Here is a 23,967-nt window from a genome sequence, read left to right as displayed (position 1 = left end):
AGCTCCTTTTTACTCATTACACACACACACACACACACACACACTCACTCACTCACACACCCTGGAGGCTGTTGTTACTGTTTCCATGAAAAAGTGTGTCTGCATTGCAAAACTAGTTTTAATAGCTATATGGCATTTTTCTTTCTTTCATACATACTTTAATACCACAATTAGCTTTGAAGGGCAGATTTTTCTCCCCCTGTCAGAGGCACAGTTGCTTTGTGAAGCTCTTCAAATAGGATCTGCATTTTAAAATGAAATCACATTTGGGGTAGTTCCTTTTATTTCCCCCCCGTATATGATTTTGGATTACTGGCTGCAGCGATTTTCATGTGAAAGGAACAGGCACAGAACTGATTCAGCAGTTCAACTTCATCATGACATTTTATTAAAAAAGCAGAGATTTCTATGTGTCATTGTATCAATGATGAGATTGGTTTTTCTTTTCCCACGTGATTCACAAAGCACGGTGAAAGCAAAGTAGCTGCCTGGTGTTTTCTGAGTTACCTTTGATTTCTATTATTTAACAGAAAGTGTTTCGAATTTCATTAGGTTATAGATTTCTATCTATAAGAACACAGTGTGCTACAATTTAAATGCCATCAAGTTTTAAGATATTTAATTTGAAGTGAATTAGAAATAAATTCAAAAATATCATGGTTCAAAACTCAGAGTGAGTGAAATTTGGGGGGAGGGATGGGGAGGAAATAACACTTGCTGAATGGGTTAACAACCAAAAAACAATATAACCAATGTGCTTAATCATTAACTCTCATTAGGCAATACCTCCTATAAAATTCCAGTGGCACAAGCTAATTCCTGCAGGACTACCCTATTTTCGCCTTATTGAACCTGATTCTGCCACATTGTAAAAGAACAACACTTCTTTCAAGTCACTGGTTGTTTCTATTAGAACCCAGGAATCCATTTAAGCCAGGGGAGTTTTTGCCATTGAATATCCCGCTCATGTTTATTTATAACTAGGGTGGAAGCAGAAAATAACTAATCCTAGAAGATATTTCTTAGAATAAATATATTTTTGTTTGTGTTTTAGTAAGTCAAACTATGGTTTTAATGAAATATATCTTTTTATCCGTATTTCACACACACACACACACAAAAGCAGTATTGCATAAGTTGGAATCAGTTTTGTTCTGCATTCTAAAGAATTGTTTATAGGTAACTGATTCTTGATATGTGCAGTTAATAGATTTTATTTTACAGCACCTTTAAGTTTACAGGAAAATTGAGCAGAAAGCGTAGAACTCCCACCTGCCTCTCTCTGGTCCCCACCAATTCCTTGTGTTCTATCTTGCATTCATTTGGTATATCAGGATGAATCAATATGAATTACAAATTCAAATCCTAGAATTCACTTTTCAGTTGTATGTTCTATGGAGAAAGCCAAATGCTTAAAGACTTAGATCCATTGTTAGACTATCAGGCTGACTATCCACAGCCCTGACACACAGTACACCCAGGTCTGCCTCTTCAACCCACACTCCCTCCCTAATTCCTAAAAGCACTGACTTCAGCTTTGCCTTCTCTAGAATATCATATGGACGGAATCATACCATATGTGGCCTTTTCATGGCTTGATAGCTCATTTCTTTTCATTGCTTAATAATATCCTATCACACAGATATACTAGCATTATTGCTTATAGCATTTGACCATATAATTACGATGAAAATGAGAAAAATCTATCATTCAAATGTAACTTTATACACCAACAGCATGAATCACTAGATTTGCGAATTTGAAGATAAATTTGACGTTAAGTATTTCATGAATAACATATGTACTTGAATTGTCAAGTATAAGCCATGTAAAACAAATAATTGAGGAAAAAAAGAAAAACCAGAGACCTCAAAGATACTATGACCAGAGGAGAGTGACAAATGAAGTTTACAGTTAAGCAAGAAGTGTCATGTCATTCATCATGTGCGGCAAATAGGAAGGACCAAACATTCTGCGTCTGGCCGTGTGCGTGCATGTGTGTGCATCTATGTGTGTGCGTCTGCTAAGGGAATCTGGTGAAAGAGAACCTAATATTTTTGGTGAGAAAACTTGCCAGGAATTCTCTTTCAAGAAGTTGAAGGTATTGGACGCAGCGAGTCAGCTTTTGCAGGACCCTTGGGAAGATTCCTCACCATCACACATTCTGGGATGGTGAGGGACTGATTCTCCTAGGAAAGAATAGAACAGAAATTGCAGTAATTGAGGATGACTGCCTCTCACCGCATGCACAGCAAGCAGATCATGGGGCAGAACAGGCAATCAGGAGAAAAGGATGGTGACACTGACTTCCCTTTTCAAAGTCAACATGATTAGACTCAAACTGAAAGAGTGGTTGCTGCTAAAATCCACATGCTAAATACACCCCAGAGTTCCTAAGGTGGAGCTTATCATATTGAAAGCAGGAACTCAGGCGCATGCAAGGAAATACGTACACAGAGCCCCATGTGCAGTTGGGGCTGGAAGCTGATTCCAGAGCCATTTCCCAGATTGGGGAAATGGGGGGGGGGGGGTTGGCATCCCAAATGGGCGTGATTGGAAGGTACAAGATACCACTAAGATCAAATGTGGCCCTGCAGCAGCATCATGGCACGGGAAGGGTTTGGGTGCGAGTCTGAAGGAACAGTAACAGCTTTTAGTGTGTGTCTTATTCACTTTACACCTGGTATTCAGAAGCAGGCTCTCCAGAGAAGCAGCCATCCCTTAGGGCTCATGATTGATTTGAGAAGTGGAGAAGTGTCAAGCTGTCTTGCATTATTAATTGGATTGGAAGAAAAACTAAAGAACAAACAGCCTATCACAGCATGTTTCAGAATGAATTCTACTAAAACAATCACTCTTCTTTCGTGAAGAAAGTTGTTGATTACAGATTTGATGTAGATACAGATGTAGATATACAGACATACAAATGTAGATAAACAGACATAAGTACAAATACAGAGATAGAGACAAAGACAAGCACAGATAAAGAGATAGATTCAAGAGAGAGAACACTGCCCCTGCCTTCCTCCACAGTGCATGCTGATGTTGATGGGGGAGTAAACTGAGTCATATTAGCTTGAGAAACAAACTGTGCAGAAAAAGGAAGTAATTCAAGTAATTCAGCACAAACATTATGTTGGGTATATTACAGAGTTGCAAAGTTTATTTTGTAGTATACACTTAGTCTCAAACCTGCAGATTTTATGTGTGTGGATTCACACAGGAATAGACAGAAAATGTAATTAGGCCTACAACACTTATCTTGGTGCTGAATATGTGCAGATGAGCTTTTCCTTATCACGATTCTCTAAATAATACAGTACAGTAATAATTATACAGAATATACATTGCATTAGATATTGTAAGTAACTTAGAGACTTTGAAGTAGGAAGGTATGAACCAACTATATATGTACAATGCCATTTTGCATGATAGAGTTGAGGGCTTTGGGTGGTCCTGTAAGAAGTTCTCTGCACAAGCAGGAAGACTGTGCTGTTCTTTCTTTTCTCCAAGTTCCCGACATTAAAAGTTTAGGTCGTGTAGTTGGTCCAAAACAACTACACGAGATGGAAGAAGCCCGAGTCCTTCCACATATGAACCAACGACATCAGAACAACAACTAGGAACCACGATTGGTCATCAGAACCAGAAGATCAATAAACTTCCAGAGGGACAGTGGGGGAAGAATCCTCTCCAGTCCTTACCTAGTTTCAGCTCTGGGCCTCCACCCCCTATAATGACCAACAAAGTTCCTCCTAACCCCCCTGCTCCCCTTCATACACACACACACACACACACACACACACACACACACACACACACACACTTACACACACACTCATATACACACACTAATAGGATGAGATAACCAAAGAACAATAAAGATAGGTCATCAAGGACTCACTCATATACTATTAGATGGAACATAAAGAACAAGTACTCATTAGCAAGGTATGAGAGATTTCTCTGCAACACCCCCCAAAATCGTTACACACCTCAATTGAGGAGGTGACATTGAAATAGTTGTAGAAGGTAATCAAGAACTTATATGTAATTTTAACATATTGTCTACTCAATACTATGTCAGACATCTAATGTTTGCCTGGATTTAACCTGTAATTTATGCTTGGTTGATTGTTACTTTTTGAACATGTCACTGATACTGTCTAAACCCAGAGGTGTGGAAGAATTGAACTTTATTTTTATTTTTTTATTTAACATATTGTTCACTCAACACTATACCAATTAATCTCATAACATTGTATATCGATGCTGATGTTTTGTTGGGGGTTTTAACTGACCGGAACTTTACTCTGTTAGCTCTACCTTCAGACCAGAGAAGGTCTCCCCAAGAGGCCACTGAACTTATCTGGACAATAAGACGCTGGACTTTATGCTAGGTACATGCTCACAATGAAGGAATTTAACTGAACTTGAACTGTGGTTATTCAACAAGATGGAGCAATCCACTATGGGAGGAGGGGTGTGGGAGGGGTGGGGGGACTCCCCAGTGCTTATAAAACTGTATCACATAATACAATGTTAATAAAAAAAAAAAGAAAGTTTAGGTCAAGGTGTAGTCAGTGTTGTTTATTCCAGAGGCCTTCCTCTTTGGCTTCAGATTATTGTTTTCTTGCTATATTCTCAATTGACCCTTTCTCTGTATGTGAACATTTTCTGCGTATCTTCCTCTTCTTACAACAACAGCTGTCCTATTTGGATTAGGATGCCATGCTTAGGAGCTCATTAATGTTAATTACTATGGGGCAGACATCGCCTATATTTAAGTTGCTGCTCTAAATGCCTGTATCTCAGAGTCCATGGGTTTGTTGGATTGGTAGGCAGACATTAGCCTATGTGTATTAAAGAGGTCAAAGGAAGAAGATTTGTAGGAGAAGGAATACAGCAGCTGTAAAAGCTTGCCTTGAAAGAGATTCAGCATTTGCATATCAAAGTTATCAGCAATTTTGTAGGTGGTCCCAGATTTTCCCCTTGGAGATATCCTAAGAGAATCTTCCTGGTCCAGTGTCAAGGAGGCTCTAGGTGAAGTACACAGTCTGATAATATTGGGAAATGAAATCCTGGGAGAAACATCATGAATTTCAAAGCCAGAAAGCCCTTTTTCTAACAATATCCCATTAGGAGAAGAAAGGGAAAGAAGTGGTGGAAAAAATGGATCCCAAACCTATATATAGCCCAGTCTGAAGATTGAGTGGGCACTCTAAGTTTCTTTTGATGAATTGCTTGCCCGGCCTGTCATGTGTACTACCTCATTAAACTTTGCAACCTTACAGAGAGAAAAGAATCTCTATTCTAGTTGTGTCTCCTTTTGGAGCTTAACCTCCACATGGCCATCATAGCATCTCCTCCTCCACCCTGGTCCAAGATGAGGCACAGGTACAACATGGGCACATGTGCCTACCAAACTGACATTTGAGGGGGTAAAATTACAATGCAGCATAAGAGAAATTCCAGCTCACCTATCCTTACCTCTCTTAGTAATTTCCCCATATCATTCCTCTGCTGAGATGCTTGCCCTTTAATCTTTGAGAGAGGTTGAAAGAGGAGGTCCATTTTTTGATACATTTTTACATAGGGCTGGGTCATGGGCCCTGCCTATCCAGGGAACAGAAATCTCTGACTAGCTGATCTAGTGGATCCATGTCAAGAAAATGTAAGATTGGGCCTGTTGTGGTAGCCTAGCGCTAAAGTTCTCACCTTGAACATGCTGGGATCCCATATGGGCACCAGTTCTAGTCCAATCAGCCCCTCATCCCATCCAGTTCCCTGCTTGTGGCCTGGGAAAATAGTCAAAGATGGCCCAAATCCTTGGGGACCCTGCACCTGCATGGGAGACCCAGAAGAAGCTCTGGGCTCCTTTCAATCAGCTCAGCTCTAGCTGAGCGGCCAGTTGGAGAGTGAATAAACAGACAGAAGATCTTCCTCTCTGTCTCTCCTCCTCTCTGTATATCTGACTTTCCAATAAAAAAAAAGTAAAATAAATCTTTAAAAAAAAAAAAGAAGAAGAACTGTAAGATTCTTATTAGTTAATGTTAATGGTCATTGTCCCTATAGTATTGTCAGCCTCCTGAGAAGCTGTCAAATTCTTTTTTGCCTTTTGAAGAGGTCTTCAACTGGCTCACAGCAGTAGGCAGACGTAACCTCTGCATGTGCCTGTGAAGACTCAACAGCAGAGGTTTCATTATTGACAAAAGTACCCAGCTAAAATTTCTTGCAGTTTAACTGCAATTGAGGGTGCTAAGCAACACCTGGCAAAGAGGCACCTTCCATTTAGGCTGTAATTGGTCAAAAGGAGGTCTTTCCTCCTGAGTTATAAGCAAAACTAGGTTTCCTGAGAAATGCAGCTGTTCACTACCTTTAGAAATGGCACTGAGGAAATTCTAGTACCACATTCTGTCAGAGCCTTGTGTAACTGACCTAGATGGAAGTTGCACTTCATCTTGTCCTGGATATCTGGATCAAAGAAGATGTCAGAGCTGAGGAGGATGATACTTTAAAAGAGTTAAATTTTAAAGTGCCCTTGTGGGTTATCCTCATATCAAGGAGGGCAGTGGGCGATAGCATAAGCCATGACTGTGAGTTCCCTTGGCCAAGCTTCTCCAGAGTCCTTTAAGGGACCAGGATTAGCTTTTGCAACTTACCTGAAGATGGAGCTCTCAAGAAGACAGAAGATGGTAAGAGATCCCTATAGCATGGCTATCTGATGAGACCAAAAAAAAGAGAGTCCATTGTCATTTTGAAAAGATTTGGGAGGCAGGGGTGAGAAATTATTTCTTTTAGCAGGGCTTAGACACTTTCTGTACCTTTTGTGTTTGATTAGGAAAGCCTCTATCCATTGCATGAAAGCATCAATAAAGATCAACAGGTGTCTGTGACCATGTGCTAAGGGCATGTTAATAAATTCTAGCTGCTAGTTTTCACCTGGTTAAGTTCCTCTCCTTTGCATGGAAGTGATTAATGGGGGTGGTATGGGATGATGACTTAGGGTTGTCCTGTAAACAGAGAAGATAGGATAGAGAGTCACCACCCTTACAGCATTATTCAGGTCTTTCCTTCCAAATATATGAGATGCTATCAGCATTTGGGCTCCTCTTCCCAGGTGGATGGAGTAATGCATTTCTTTCATAATTTTCCACTGAGATGCCATTTGGAGCATAACCGTGTCATTTAAAGTCTATTTGGCATCCTCAATGTGACCTCGTTGCTGAGCCCATTCTCTTGGGCAGAGTATAGTAAGGATTTCTAGTTGTCTCTACAGGCTGAGGTACTAAGTCATTTCTAAAACCTCCTGAATAGTAGCAGCTTTTTTGTCGCCATGTGTGCCTGTGCATTTCCTTTGTGGATGTGACTGTAAAGCTTTTGACCTCTAAGGGACATTGCCATGCCTAAGGCCCCATGTGAGCCAAAGCAGGTGTTCAACTGCATCCCAGTTATTTTGAGACCCTGGAGATAGAAGCTGTATCCAAACACACTTAAACACTGGTGCCTAAGAATAGCATTTGAAGTACACCTAGAACTCTAAAGCTACTTCTTGTACACAAATGCATTTAAATATTAACATTGAGGCCAGCCTCCAAGTCTGTACAGATGCAGAAGCTAAAGACCAGTGTCCAAAATTCTCTATCTCTGCAGTGAGGGAGTTTGGTCATGGGAGATATCAAGTCCCTACTAGGTAGCAATAGCCAGACCTATGTCCCAGGCACAGGGAGTCAGGATGTTGAAATCTGCCTCCTTAGTCTACTCACTTGAGACCTCCCTGCAGCAGCTGCCTGTGTGATCAATAAACATTAGGTCCTGGAACTTCTGTTGCAGCCAAGCTGGGCCAGTTGACATGGCAAGAGAAGGTGATGCAGTGGTTCCTTGCCTATCCGGTATTTGCAGCCCTGGCCAACGGCATTGGCCAACAGGGACCATGCATCTTCTTCCAGAGCATGAAGCCCTACCTCTGGCAGCCAAATGCATTAAGAGGATGACAATAAATGGATCCTTACTCCTGCTCTCTTGTTCGAACCCTCAGAGGATAGCAAAGAGGAAGAGTCTAGAAAAGAAACACTAAAGAAAATTATGCGAAAAAAGATTAAGTTGATCACATGGAATTCAGCAATTGTGGCTCCATCCTCAAGCTGACATATCCCTCACTATACATCAGCTCTGAAACCACAGTTCTTCCTGACACTGAGCACCTGTATGCTCCAGGTGGGAGGTCAGTTGTAATGATCGACTGAGACATTCCCCCTGCCTGCCTCAACACATTGGGGCATGGCCAAATATTTATGCTCTTGCCATTTCCTCAGAGTTCTGTAAAGCTCTCAGGCTGCCACTGGCCCTCCATCACCAGGATGAAGCAAAAGAATACCCAGATTGGCATTTCAAAGGCCCATGCCGAAGTGTTATGACTAGAACTTTTAAAAGAAGGTTTCAAAATATCGTATCAAAAGCTTAACTTACAGGGAACAGAGAGAGAGTTTACCCATCACTGTTAACCCATAGTATTACAGTCCTGTTCAGTTGTTTCTGGCTGGTTTGACACTTTGCTCCATGGCCTACATATCTTAATCTTTATTCCAGTCTCCAGCCTCCACAGAGGTAAGAATTCAAAGCTGAGGCATAAGTGGCTAGGATTTATTTAAAAGATAAGGTGAACATACAATCACACGTCTCTGAAGGTTATACCACACACAAAAACACCCGTAACGAGTGGGCCAGAGTTGCCTGTGAGGAGAGAAGCAGAGAGAACACCTGAGAAGGCTCCTCAAGCTTGAACAAGGACAAGAGGGGTACCCTGATGTCAGTCTCTTCCCTGAGATAAGGGGAGTTGATGCCTTAACTGAAAAATAGGGTGGGGGTTGGGTGGAACCCAGTGTGCCTCAGGTTTAGTTTTTGTTTGTTTGCCTGTTTGTTTTTTTGAGGGATTTGGTGGTGTCTTTATTGGACTTAACTTCCACGCTGGGCCTGTAAGTTGAGTTTTTATCTATTTTCATTCTATTCAAAAGGTGGGGAAACAGAAAGAGAGAGAGAGAACTCCTGTGTACTGTGGTTCACTCGCTAAAAGGTCCTAATAGCCAGGGCTAGACCAGGCCAAACCAAGAACCTGTAGCTCAACCCAGTTCTTCTGTGTGGGTAGCAGGTACCCAAACATTTGAACCATCATCTGTTGCCTCTCATAGAGCTCATTTGCAAGATGCTGGTAACCAAAGCATCATCAAAACTTGAACCAGGCACTCAGATGTGTTATATAGGCATCCTAGGCAGCATCTGAACAATTCCCTGTAACTTGGATATTCACTGCCCCATCCAGGGAACTTCCTACAGCAACCTGGCATTTACTGATGGAGACGAGGAATCCCAGGTCTCTTACGAAGGGAATGGAACCACAGGCAAGAACAGAGCACATGTTCCAATCAAGCTTCACGACATGCTTGAGTTGAGACTGCCTCATTTTGCAAGTTGTAAAATCCAGAAATTGCTTCTGCCCCAGATATACATTTTGGGACACTCTGAACCTTACTTATCTCTGAGGCTATCCTAGGAATTGTCAAAAAGCCCTTTGAAATGAAATGCCTTTTAGGAGTGTATTCAAGGACCTGCGAAATCATTACATTCCTCAAGGGTTTATTCTGGGTCTATGTAATGGAGTGGTTGTCTAAAGCTAGCCTGAACTGGTTTGCCAGAGCCATTGTGCACAAGTCTTCCCAACCTCACGAGATAACTTTCTCAAACCAATCTCATAACATGGCAGTGTTACTATTCTTTGGCTCTCCATAAGTTTAATAAGCACTATGCCTTGAGCATTCCAAAAAACTCTTGCCACAGTCTGTTCCTCATTGAACAAAGACTTCCACCTGACGACAGCCATAGCTTTGAATTCAGGATTGTATTTCTGAAGCCAACTCATCTCCCACTAAAGTTAATTGAGGGAAAAAAAAATGCCACAGATCTTCTCCCTTTTTTGAAATTTTTCTTGAACACTCTTGTGTTGAGGCCGGCATTGTAACACAGGGGGGTAAGCCACCACCTAAGATGCTGGTTCAAATCCCAGCTGTTCCACTTACAATCCAGGTCCCTGCTAATCTATCTAGGAAGAGCGCTGGAGGATGACCCAAGTGCTTGCACCACTGTGGAAGATCAGGAAGAGCCTTCTGGCTCCGGCCTTCAGCCTGGCTAACCCTGGCCATTGGGGCCTTTTGCAGAATGATCCAGCAGCTGGAAGATGTCTCTCTCTGCTTCCCCCTTTCTCTACAACTTTGTTTAAAATAAATACTTTTTTCTGAAAGAGAAAGAAAGAAAGAAAAGAAAAGAAAAGAAAAGAAAAGAAAAGAAAAGAAAAGAAAAGAAAAGAAAAGAAAAGAAGAAAAGGGAAGGGAAAGGAAGAAAAGGGAAGGGAAAGGAAGAAAAGAGAAGAGAAAAGAAAAGAGAAGAGAAGAGAAAAAAAGAAAAGAAAAGAAAAGAAAAGAAAAGAAAAGAAAAGAAAAGAAAAGAAAAGAAAAGAAAGGAAAAGAAAAGAAAAGAAAAGAAAAGAAAAGCTAGCTCAAATGTTGTCTACAACTGACCTGGAAGCCACAGTTTGGGTACTCATTAAGGGAGAAGTTTGATCCAGCTCAATTTTTTTTTCCAGCTTAATTTTTCAATTAAAACTTATAAGCTGAATCAGTTGAGATGTCTATCATGTCAGCTGGTATTTCTGCTGTTCATCCCATCATCCCTCTTCCACTAAAGCATGAACAGAAGCAGTTTTTTTTTCCCTCACAAATTGATGTGACTGGTTTGCTGCTGCAGGCTTCTTGTCAATGCTGTCTCATCTTTTCTTAAAATGAACTCTCCCTTTGTAAACTGATTTCCTGAGGCATGGTCCTTGTAAATTTCTAGTTAAGCATTAAAGATGTCACCATTCTTCCAATCAACCCTAACCATCAGTTTGACTTTTATTCTCCTTTTTTTAAATGTTTATTCATGATTCAATCTTAGTGGAATTCATGGTGATCCGCTAGGGGCTGTTTTCAAACTTATGCCTTGGCATCTTGGTGCCCTAAGCGACATGCTGTTCAGCATAGCAAGTTGGTCAAGCTTGTTTTGGTACAAAATATTTTTTAAATCCTTGCATAGATTTTTTCATGATACACATTTTTCTTGAACTTTTTGAAGACCTCTTTTATATATGGTTTGAAAACCACATATGATTTGTGAAAGAGTTTAAGGAACTGTTTACCAAGCGAGATTGGGCAGCTATTGCCATATTGGGAAACAATTGAACTTAAGTGGACAGTATATTATGGGTGCTCACAGTAGTCTTATTTGTATTTTCTAGATGTTTGAAATTTTAATATTACACTAACTTCAGTTTTTGCAGTTTCTTCCCTGTGCGTAATCCTTAAAACTTTATATTTTCAATTTCTGATAGTATATTAAACTGTTAATTGTATAACGTAAAGTGAGAAATCAGACTATATAATTAAGTAAAATGATTGTGATTATGTATAACAAATGAATACAATTGCTTTTATGGATACAGAACATGTATATTTATCCATCCGAAAGTTAACGGGCCTGGCACTGTGGCCTAGCGCTAAAGTCCTCGCCTTGAACATGCGCCAGGATCCCATATGGGCACCAGTTCTAATCCCAGCAGCTCCACTTCCCATCCAGCTCCCTGCTTGTGGCCTGGGAAAGTAGTTGAGGACAGCCCAAAGCCTTGTGTTCCTGCACCCATGTGGGAGACCCAAAAGAAGTTCCTGCACCCGTGTTTCGATCAGCTCAGCCAGGCTAAGCGGCCGCTTGGGGAGTGAATCATCGGACAGAAGATCTTCTTCTCTGTCTTCTCCTCTCTGTATATCTCTGACTTTACAGTAAAAATAAATAATTTTTTTGAAAAATTGTTAAAATTTAAGGCATAGAACTACACATGATTTTTTTTATCCATTCTCTAAAATGAACATGTACTATGTGAGGGGGTTTCAAAAATTCATTGTGGGGTGAATGCTGTTGGGACAGAAGGTTAAGCTGCCATTTGGAGAGCCCTTATCACATGTTTGGGTTATCCGGGATTGAGTCCATGTCTGCTTCCTCTTCAACTTCTTGCTAATATAACTGGGAGGTAGTTGATGGACTTGGGTCCTTGCCTCTCATGGAATAGACTCAGACAGAGTTCCTGGTTCCTAGATTCAGACTGCCACAGTCCCAGCTACTGTAAGAATTAGAGTGTAAACTGATTGTCTTTCTTTCTTTCTCTCTGTTACCCTGTTTTTTTAAGTAAATAAATATAAATAGATGAATGAATAAATTCTATTTGTTGACAAAAAGTCAATGAATAGTTAAAATGAAAGATAGTACAAAATTCCCATGAATCTTTTGGAGTCTTTCTATTTGCATAAGAAACACATTACTAACACACATTATTAACAGATTAGAGAATATGTCATTTGGCCAAACATATATATAGGAAAATCAAAATGGAAAGATAGTTTCACATTAGCAAATGTCCAAAAGTTGATCATATGACAAAGATAAAGCTCTACCCAGAAAGAGTAGGTGAAATGGAAATACTAAAACTATTGTGTTTTCCTTGTAGTTCAGTTACTTCAAATGAAACTGATGAATAATCATTTGTGATAACTAACATTTTTGTACCACTCTAGCACTTAGCTAACTCTTGGTATTGCACTATAGTTAGCCAAATTGTCACAAGAACTCAGGGGGTTTGGTGCCATGTCTTCACAGATGCATGAACTAAGTTTCTAATGTCTATTGTCTCCACAATACCAAAACGCCTATAAATTTTGTGGAAACAACATAGCAAAAAAATCCTTTCATACCTTACTCCACTATAAGGCCTCTATAGATGCTAAAAATAGAATAGTGGTTTTTTTCCTTGTTTTGAGATGAAAGTTGAGTTTATGTAACAAAATATCTACCACTAGACAGTGTTTCTGCTTTTCTTCCTTAGGATATATAAATATGTTGCTCTAGTAACCCTTCCAGTGCCAATCCAGTTTCGACAATGTTGAACACTGTAAAGCTCTAAGTCTAAGCTAGAATCCTGGATACACATTATGTGCATATATAATATTTGTATTCTGTATCATACAATCTTATATACACATACTTTATATATGTACATATGTAATTGTTTAAATGATCTGTTGTGTTCATGAGAAACAAGCTGCACTATAATAAAAAGAAAGGGAAAGTATTAGAATTCAGCCAATCCCAATGAATCCCTATGTTCTTAGCTTGTCCAATCTGCTGAAGACTTCATTTAAAAGTTTACATCTTTTAGTGGAAAAATTAATTTCTCTTTCACAAGTTCCACTCACATTTTGTTGCTAATAAAACCAGGGATGTAAATACTATTAAGTACAAAACAGCCTGCTGCATAATTGTTTCAAAGCAATTACAGATTACATCGAGCCATTCGTGAAGCAGAAACAGTTTTTTCCAAGACACCAGCTCCCGGTACCTTGAAATTTTATTAGTCTAAGAATTTCATGCACCATATGTTAGAATATGAGACTAGCTGCAATTGAACAAACAACTTTCTAATATATAAGTGAATGATAACCTGATTTTAAATGTGTTTATCTAATGAGATAGTAACTGTAATTTACAGCACATATAAAAACCCCCACTGTTACTCCTGGTGTACCTTTTGGCTAAAAGGGGTGATGCAGAGAGATATGCTAATGATGATCGTCTTGGTTTTTACCAAGTCAGTAATAAAATTTGCATTTGATATTGTGCACAGTAAACTGGGTTATTAGCCTTGAAAATGAGTCTCATAAAATTTAAATATAGACTTAAATCATATTAACTGTCCTGTAGGTTTTCTGAGAGGCTTTAAAGCATTGTGTTGCCTCCATAGTTGTAAGGAATGCAGATGTGTGTGTGCCTTTGAGGAGGTCCCTGGAAGGATGTAGATGAGAGCCTGAGAGATTCACTGAAAAGTATCCACTATGGTGCTTCAAGGCTTGAGGACTTAGCCCACGTCAGGCACCTGTGGCCTGGGGAGACTGAGGAAGGTGGATACTTCCAAAGAAACTTCCTAAGGGCTTGCTTGCTTGCTGAAGGTTTGATCAGGCTGGCCAGTTAATCCTGCATATAGACTGGCACATTAACAGAACTTTGAAAGTAGGTTGGCAATTCAGAAAAGCTCACAAACTGTAGTGTTCCTTGTTTTCAAGATAGAGATTTAAGGAGAAAGGCTAAGGGAGAGAGGTCATCATTTTCCAAGAGTTTCCGATTGCAGCATCCTGCCTCTTGGTCCACACTAAATCATAAGTACCTACTATCATGAAAAAGAAATATATTTCAGCCTGTGGGTACTTGATGGTCAACTCCCTGACTCAGATGCCTCAGCCTGGCACCAGACAGATCTATTGCTGAATAGCCTTGAAGGGTTCTACCCCAACAGCAGTGCTGTACCCCTGAGCGAAAGCCTCAACCCACTCATTGCTAACCAACTCCTCACTCAGGCATGACATGTGGACTCCTTTAGAGGTGACAACATGGCCAAGGCTGACTCCAAAGAGCCACAATATCAGACATTTGTGAAGGCACTAACAAGATCAATGGCTTAAATTTTTCTACTCTGGGTCCTGGTGCAATGGCTTAGTGGCTAAATCCTTGCTTTGCACAAGCCAGGATCCCATATGGGTGCTGGTTCAAATACTGGCTGCTCCACTTCCCATCCAGCTTCCTGCAGGTGGCCTGGAAAGTCGGTAGGAGATGGCCCATGGGCTTGGGACCCCGCATTCATATGGGAGATATGGAGGAGGTGCCTGCCTTTTGGCTTCAGATAAGCTCAGCTCCAGCTGTAGCAGCCTCTTGGGAAGTGACACAGTGGATGGAAGATTTTTCTGTCTCTCCTACTCTTACTAAATCTCATATGTTTTTTCAATTTAAAAAACCTTTTAAAATTTCTATTCCAATAATTTTTAGATTTCTTCTTCCCCTTCTCCTCTTCCTCCTCCTCTTCTTCTTTTTCTTGTTTGGAAAGACAAGATGGAAAGAAAGACAAGGACAGAGAACCCTTCTACTCATTGATTTATCTCCTTAAATGCCTGTAACAATCAAGAGTTGGGTGGTCAGGTAAGAGCCTGGACACTAGAAGCTTATCTAGGTCTCCCATATGAGCATCTGGGACCCAGTTCTGTCAGTTTCCAATGCGTCTGTAGGATCATCCCTTTTCACAACATCTTCTTCTTCTGCCTCTTAACTTTCCACTTAGCTAGCTCACCCTCTTCTGGGTTTCCTGTTTCTCTTCTTTCCTCTAAAGGTTGATGTCCCTCAGGCGCTAGTCCCAGACCGCTCATCTTTCCTGACTCTTCAGGTTGTGCCCAGGTGTTCTCATGAACTCCCATAGCTTTGGAGGAGGTCTACAGGCTGGTGCTTCCTCAACCAATGTCTCCTCACATCCAGTATTTTCCAGTTTAGGGAACTTATATAACATGTCTCAGATCTCCCCTCTATAAAAGGGAAATAACCATTCAGTTGTGAAGAATAAATTAGTTGACTCTGAATAAGCATTCAGGATAGTGCTTTGTACTTGGTAAGCTTCACTAACACTTTCCTACCGTTCTAATTACTGTTCTCATTATTACAGGACATTTCAGATGCCTCCCAAAATGCTGAAACTCAAACTGTGAATGCTAGCTCAAAGAAAACCTCAGTCTCACATACAAGCCCAGAATAATCCAGTTCTTCTCCTTTAGCTCACGCAGTTAATCAATGATGCAGTCTTACAACTAGAATTTCACTTCAAATCTATTTTTTAAGCCAAGGGTTAGTTTTCCAAATGAAGCCTTTATCATGTCCAGGTCTCTGCAGTAGTCTCTTAACTGATCCCTTGACCCATCCAATAACTTGCCCATTCACGATAGTGCCTGCAAGATTCTACAAAATCTAAATAAAGCATCCACTCTCTCATGGAAGCCTCTTCCAAAGGTCCCCTTTGCCACCAAAGCAAGGCTCTAAAGGTTCCAGACTAACAGCAACCAAACATTTGCAACAGGCCTCACTTACCTTCCCACACCTACAGAGGCCCAGACTCTGAAGACTCCAAGCTTAAGGTCAGGGAACACCCATGTCTCCACCAAATTCACCCCAGTGCCTATTTTCCTTATGGCTTGCAAGCTATGATATCCAAGAGTGGTGTTTCTAATTTTCAATGTAAACGTACAAACAAACAAAACAGCCAAAACTTTCACCGTTCTGCAAGAAAAGAAGCTTGCAAAGTTCAGGACAATGCCTCTTGACAAATGTTCGCTCTGTTATACCTCCACCCGCTGAACTTCCCTCAGCCACTCGAGGACCCATATTCAGGATTCTGGCATATGTACTGTTTTATCTCCAGACCTAACTTTAGTTCATCCTTGAAATATTAGCTGACATGACACTTTGACTTCCCAGACCTCCTAATTCTATAAATGCCAATCATGTATCCATTCCATAGGCTGAAAAGCTTCTTTTTTTGGTACCTGCTTACTTTTAGAAGAACATTGATTACATATCTTAGCAAGCATTTATTCATCAAGCTAATTTATAAGACCCATTCCTTGTCCTATTCAAGGAACATGTGTGATGTTTCTGAAAATGTGATTTTTTTTCTGTCTTCTACATGATATGATGTGAATTCCTAAGTTGTGTACATTACCTCTAATTTCCTATTATCTAATGCAGTGGTGGCACATGCTAAATCGAAAAATCACAGAAAGCAATCAGTTGCGCATCCTTCTTAGAGCCACTGCTCAGCTAATCTTGAGAGCTGTGGAATTACACAGACTAAAATGTCTTGCAATATGGGTACTCACTGAACTGGGTTAGAATTTGAAGTCTCATCTTCTAGAAGACATGTTTCCCCTTAGCCATACTTTCTGTGATTTCAGAGGCTGACAACAGGTGAAAAGGAAGGATTTAAGGTCATCTGTATGTTGAAGTATGAATAAATATAACATCAGGAGGTTGATGCTATCATGCAGCAAGTTGTAGCACAGCAACTTAAACTGCCACCTACAAAGTTGGCATCCTATATGAGCACCCATTTGTGTCGCAGCTGTTCCCTGTTCCACTTACCATTTTGCTCCCTGATAATGCTCCTGAGTTAGCACTGAAAGATGCTATAAGAAGTTGAACACCTGCCACCTCCATGGGAGACTCATAAGACAGTTCAACCCCAATTATTGCATCTATTTGTAAGTAGAACTTGTGGACAGAAGATCCTCTTCTTTCTCTCTCTCTCTCTCTCTCTTTCACATCTCTCTGTTACTCTGCCTTTCAAATAAATCTTAGACAAAGGTAAGATCAAAATCAAATTCAGACAAATTTTCAAATTATTTTCAACAAAACTATGATAAATTAAGAACAGTAGAAATAAAGACCATATGTTAATTAATTCTGCTTTTAAATGTATTTAAATGGCCTAGGAAAACAATTTAAGAAAAAAAGAAGTTATGAAAAACACTTATTCTATAATTAACGAAACATGTATCAAACAATGCTTACTTTACCTACAGCTATCCTTTTAATCAGAACAGAGATCTATAATTGTATCTCAATGATTTTTACTCTACAGTTTTTCTGATTCTGTCAGGTAACTTTTAGGTATTCACTCCTAAATATCAAAATAAAAAAATATTTTCCTTTTTTTCTAAATAACTGTATTTCAGATTCCTCCAGTCAGCCTATACCTTCTACAGGATCAAAATGGAATAGGAAAGAGGATCCAAGAAACCTCTCATGAGGATGTAGTAAGAGTGTTGAGAGAGATTTTCACAATCCATAAGCATTTCCTGTTATCTGCTTTATCTAAACCCTCTACATTTGCAAAAAACAACTTATGTCTCTAAAATGACAGGCTCTGAGAATGGAGTTTAGTTTAACAGATAATGTGTTCGGTAAGAAGTGAGCATTGGGCCAACGTGGTAGCCTAGTGGTTAAAGTCCTCACCTTTCATGCGCCAGGATCCCGTATAGGTGCCAGTTCTAATCCCAGCAGCTCCACTTCCCATCCAGCTCCCTGCTTGTGGCCTGGGAAAACAGAGGAAGATGGCCCAAAGCCTTGTGTTCCTGCACCTGTGTGGGAGACCTGGAAGAGGCTCCTGGCCCCTGGCTTCAGATTGGCTCAACTCCGGCCATTGCAGCTGCCTGGGGAGTGAATCAATGAGCAGAAGATCTTCCTCTCCTCTCTGTATATGTGCCTTTCCAATTAAAGTAAATAAACCCTTTAAAAAAGATCAGCATTGTGGAATAGCACTTCAAACCACTGCCTGAAATGATGTCATAACATAAGTATGTTGACTCATGCCCCAGCTGTTACACTTTAGATCCAGTTTCCTGCTAACCATTCTGGGAAGACAGCAGAAGATTGCCCAAGCACTTGGACCTACAAAATCTGGAATCTAGAAGACCTGGCAAAATGTGCTCCTAGATTCTACCTGAGTCAGGGCTAGCTATTATAACCATCCAGGGAGTGATGTAATAACCCTCTCTCTGTAACTCTGACTTTCAAATAAGTACATAAACGAGTAGATCTGAAGAAAGACACTGGTTAAGACACCCACATTCCACATTAGAGTCACCAAATTAAATTCCCTGCTTTGGGTCCTCACTCCACTTCCTGCCAATATAGACCCTGGAAGGTAACAGTGATGGCTGGAGTCATTGGGCTTAGGTCATGTCATGGGAAACCTGGGTTGAATTCCTGACTTCTGGCTTCAGCCCCATCCTAGCTCCAGCTGTTTTTGGTATCTGGCAGGTGGGGCGGGGATATGGAGGAGGTCTAGTTTCCATGAACATGTGCTAGAGTCTTAATGCTTGTAAGGTTTGAGGAATCTTTGAGAGTCAACCTAAAAAGGGAACTTCAGAACTTTTTTTCAAATCTTTAAAAAATGTTTTAACCCACAGGCTTTTCAAAATTGTCTGTGACTCAACAGGCCCAGTCCCTTGCTCAGTGGAGTTTGATTACCAAGCGAGGCCAAATGAAGGCATGTTGCTCATTTCAACACTTCACTTAGAGGTGGATGGAAATTTGAAGATTTTTATGCCAAAACAATGAGTGATTTTCTATATTTTATTTTTGTCTTTCCTTATCGTGTGACCTTTTATTTGGGAGCCTTGATTGCTTTCAGCCATTTGCTTAATGATTTTGACGTCATCCTGTTGGGCTCCAGATTGGAGCAATAAAAGGAACAAAAAGTCACATTGCTCTATTTCTAGTGCTATAAACAAAATTGCACAAAAATGAAGGCCAAAAGTAAGTATTTGAAAATGCAAATGTGTTTTAGAATGGAATAAATTTTAGAAAAACTGCTGCGATGTTTTCAGTTTGCGCCGACGTTAAATTTGGACTCCAGAGGAAAAGATTAGGAATACAAGTGGACAACACCAAACAACTGGTTTATGGCCCAGTCAATCTCAGTACTTTTGTCCTGCACGTATGTACTCCAAATCTGAGGACTAATGAGCATAGGATACATTGCTGAAATATGGGAAACTTTGATAAAGAAACTACACTTCAGTATGGATAAGGCAGTCTGCATCCGCCTATCTTGTGCATCAGATTTCTCATAAGACATTTTCTGCTGTGATTTTGCTGATCATCTGATGATAAACATCTAAGGCTCTGATGCATATTACCATGTAGATTTGTATCTTGCAATGCCTCTGAACTTCTAGCAGTAACCCGCAAGAAAGAGAATGGGAACACAATTCTTGCCCCTTACCATGTTACACATCATTGCTATACAAGTAGTGAAAAACTGCCATTGAAAAGCACCAGAGGGCCCGGCGCGGTGGCGCAAGTGGTTAAAGGTCCTCGCCTTGCACGCCCGGGATCCCATATGGGCGCCGGTTCTAATCCCGGCAGCCCCGCTTCCCGGCAGCCCCGCTTCCCTTCCAGCTCCCTGCCTGTGGCCTGGGAAAGCAGTCGAGGACGGCCCAAAGCCTTGGGAACCTGCACCCGCGTGGGAGACCCGGAAGAGGCTCCTGCTTCGGATTGGCATAGTATCGGCCCGTTGCGCTCACTTGGGGAGTGAATCATCGGACGGAAGATCTTCCTCTCTGTCTCTCCTCTCTGTATATCCGCCTCTCCAATAAGAAAATAATAAAAATAAATCTTTAAAAAAAGAAAAGCACCAGAAATTTTGTACTTCATATATAAAGACTTCTGGGTCTTCCCAGGAGAATGGGCAGTAATTTCCTTGCTCTAGTTGGCCATGGTGAGACTCACATTTGCATCCTACTGCCAAAGGGAAAAAATCAATGAAACTTTCCAAACCAGACACCTGCTCCTGTTCTTCCAGATCCCTTTCATTCTGCTTTGCATGCTGGGAACTGGACTTCCAAGGCCACTGCAGTGAGCTGCTTGGGTTGGCCCAGTGAGGTACTGACAGGAGAATAGAGTATGGAAGGCAGGTGAGCATATGCATTGGAGGTGTGCCCCGTGGCTCCTGCCCTGTTGGGCTGCTTGAGCATGGCATGTTCTCTTGACCTAAAGACACAGCTCCTGCGAGGTGCCTTCTGCTCAGGGAGCTCTCTCCCTGTCTGAGCATAGTCACAGTGGATGGCCTGAGAGGTGATTCTGGAGAAACTCTGGCCACACAGGCAGGCATCAGATCGGTCCCTGCTAAGTCACCTCTATAATCAGATCACCCCTTTTCCTCAGAGACAGCATTCTTGGCACAGGATGTTTGGACTCAGTGATGATTAGTAAATGAAAGAATAAGGCAAAGTGACTAAAAGCCTCTCATTACCAAGTTAGAAAAAGCTGGGTTCAGTCCCCCTCACCCAGTGAGCCCAGTTTATACTGTGCTGTGCTATGAGAGCTACTTCAAGTCACTTGCTAAACTTTAAGAATTTTGAAGGTTGGGCCCGGCATTTTGGTCTAGCAGCTAAAGTCCTCACCTTGAACGCACCAAGATCCCATATGGGTGCCAGTCCTAATCCCAGAAGCCCCACTTCCCATCCAGCTCCCTGCTTTTGGCCTGGGAAAGCAGTCAGGGATGGCCGAAAGCCTTGTGACCCGGCACCTGTGGGATACCTAGAAGAAGTTCCTGGATCCTGGCTTCGGATTGGCACAGCATCGGCCGTTGCGCTCACTTGGGGAGTGAATCATTGGATGGAAGATCTTCCTCTCTGTCTCTCCTCCTCTCTGTATATCTGACTTTCCAATAAATAAATAAATCTTAAAAAAAAAGAATTTTGCAGGTTAATGGTTAAATATAAGTCATATTAAAAATTAAGTTCTTAGAGCTAGCATCTGATGCTAAAATGCACATGCTTCTTACAAGCCCTCTTTCTCAAATACCTAAAATAGAAAAATTACTGGAAAATTAAAATTTTCCATATTTACTAGTAAAAGAAATGTTTCAAGAATAAAGGCACTAGAGGTCAGCATGTGGTGAACTTGGTTAAGTCTCCACCTGTAGTACCAGCACCCAATATGGATGCCAATTCAAGTCCTGGGTGCTCCATTTCTGATCCAGCTCCCTGATAATGTGCCTGGGAAAGCAGCAAAAAAGACCCAAGTCGTTGGGTCCCTGCAGCCACATGGAAGACCTGAAAAAGGATCCCAGGTCCTGGTTTTGGACCAGCCTAGATATAGCCATTGAGGCCATTTGGGGAAGTGAATCAGTGGATGGAAGATCTCTCTGTTTCTACTTCTCTCTCTGTACATTTGCCTTTCAAATAAATGCAAATACTTATAAGAAATAAAGGCATTATACATTCAAAAGTCATCATCCCCAAATTCCATGGTTTTCATTTATTCTCTGCAGGCTATTTACACCAGATGTAGCTACAGGATGGAAATCCTAGGTTATATTGTGCTATCCAGCACCTCCTCCCCGCTCCTTGACCTGAGAGTTGCTTACAATCTATGATGGTGGGAGCAGAGTGAAACCAAACACTGCAATGGAGGCTTGAGTGCTTGCTTTGCAATCAGCCTAAGCACAGGGGAAGGAGAGTGAATCATAACGCACGTCAAAGTGTACTATGTTGATTTCTGTTCCATTATGAATAACAGAAAAAGATTGAGAAACCATTTGTTCACTCTTCACAAATGACCCCTCAGTTCAGCAAAGATGCTTCGCAGTACAGATGGAACAAATGAAACAAGCCCAACAAGTGTCTAGACTGCTCATTTTCACTTTTCTTACCTTAGCCAAGAATATCAATCGACTTTCATGTTGGAAAAACACAGTTACAATTACGTAAATGTTGCTATTAGGAGCAAAACTCAGTACTAGCACATCCCCAGCACTAAGCTCAGGTTCTCCAGGACACGGTCTTTCTATATATATCCCCTAATATTTTCCTGCCCCAAATTAATACATTCCTTCTGCCTTAAATTTTTGGAACAAATGATACATGTGTATAATAGGAATTCAAATGATTGAGAATGCTATAAAGTGAAAGAAAAAATCCCCACCCCCAACACTCACTCCCTCTCTGGAGGAACACGTTGTTACATTTTCTTATTTGTCCTTTCAGAGATAACCTGTGAATTGATAAAACGTGTCTACAAGTACATATACACTTACTTAAATGCACACCATTCCCTTTCTTACTGCAATCAAATGTCTTGTATAGCTTTCTAGAGCACTGGGAATAGTTTAATTCAACTGTAGTAGTATTCCAATGAACAAACAGCTAGGAAATAGATGCTATCTACTGATGGATCTTTGGGTTGTTCCTGATCTTTCCTACAGTACTGTAACCAAGAAGCCTTGCACACGCCATTTTGCATTTATCTCTTGCTTTTCTAATATTTTGATTTTTAAAAATAGCTGTTGAGGAAAATTACCTAGCTGTGACTTTTGTTCATGATCAGACTTAGTTAACTAAACCCAATAAATATAGACAATATTGACTATATGATCAAAGTAATTTTTAAAAAAGATTTATTTTATTTTTATTGCAAAGTCAGATGTACAAAGAGGAGGAGAGACAGAGAAGAAGATCTTCTGTCCAATGATTCACTCCCCAAGCAGCCACTCAGCCAGAGCTGTGCTGATCCAAAGCCAGGAGCCAGGAACCCCTTCTAGGTGTCCCACATGGGTGCAGGGTCCAAAGGCTTTAGGCCATCCTCAACTGCTTTTCCAGGCCGAAAGCAGGGAGCTGGATGGGAAGGGGGCTGCAGGGGTTTAAACCAGCTGGGATCCTGGTGCATGCAAGACGAGGACTTAAGTAGCTAGACCAAGCAACCCTTGTAATTTTAAGTGTTAATCGTTAACTGCAGGATACATGCTAGGGAAGCACTGAAGATTATTATTCACCTAGAAGAAAGAATTATTTTAACCTTTGGTAAGAAATAAAAGTAGGCTGCCTGAAAAATTAAAATATGAAATTAAAGCAATGGAATTACAATAATGCAGTCTATGCATTGATTACTTACATACGTGATTGACTTTAGAAAAACCACAACAGATCTGAGAAGTAACACTGCAGTGGGCAGAGTTCACCATTCCTGCAATGACAACAGCCCAACAATTCAAAACTATTTCATGAATTACTATTGCTTGTATTTACCTTTTGCTCCTTCCCAGTGACAAATCCTCTCTCCTAATCTCTTTTACTCAAGTATTTGCACAACACCCCATACAAAACACATCCCCCCCACACAAAGAATTGACTGCAACATCCTGGAAAAACTCTGGGCCACTACCATCCATAGGCTGGCCCTTCTGCAGACTGCATTCCAGGGACTTGGTGTTAGAAAACCTTGAAAAAAAGAGCAATGCCCTGGACCTCCAAGGAAAGGGATGTGCTAATAGGTGAACAGAGCTTTCTTGGAGCCAATTATTTCAGAACTGGGATTGTCAGGCTCTTCTTTTTTTTTCCCTAGGTATCCTTAAAGACATTAATCTACCTGTGAGACCAAAATACACAACTCCTCTATAAAAGAGCCATACGCTACCATCTGAGAAAATCCATTTCTGGTTGACAGATGCACTTGCAT

Source organism: Ochotona curzoniae, unplaced genomic scaffold, assembly GCF_017591425.1.
Source record: "Ochotona curzoniae isolate NIBS_2020 unplaced genomic scaffold, NIBS_Ocur_1.0 scaffold_3890, whole genome shotgun sequence".
Lineage (NCBI taxonomy): Eukaryota > Metazoa > Chordata > Mammalia > Lagomorpha > Ochotonidae > Ochotona > Ochotona curzoniae.
Note: the sequence above shows the minus strand (reverse complement) of the source record.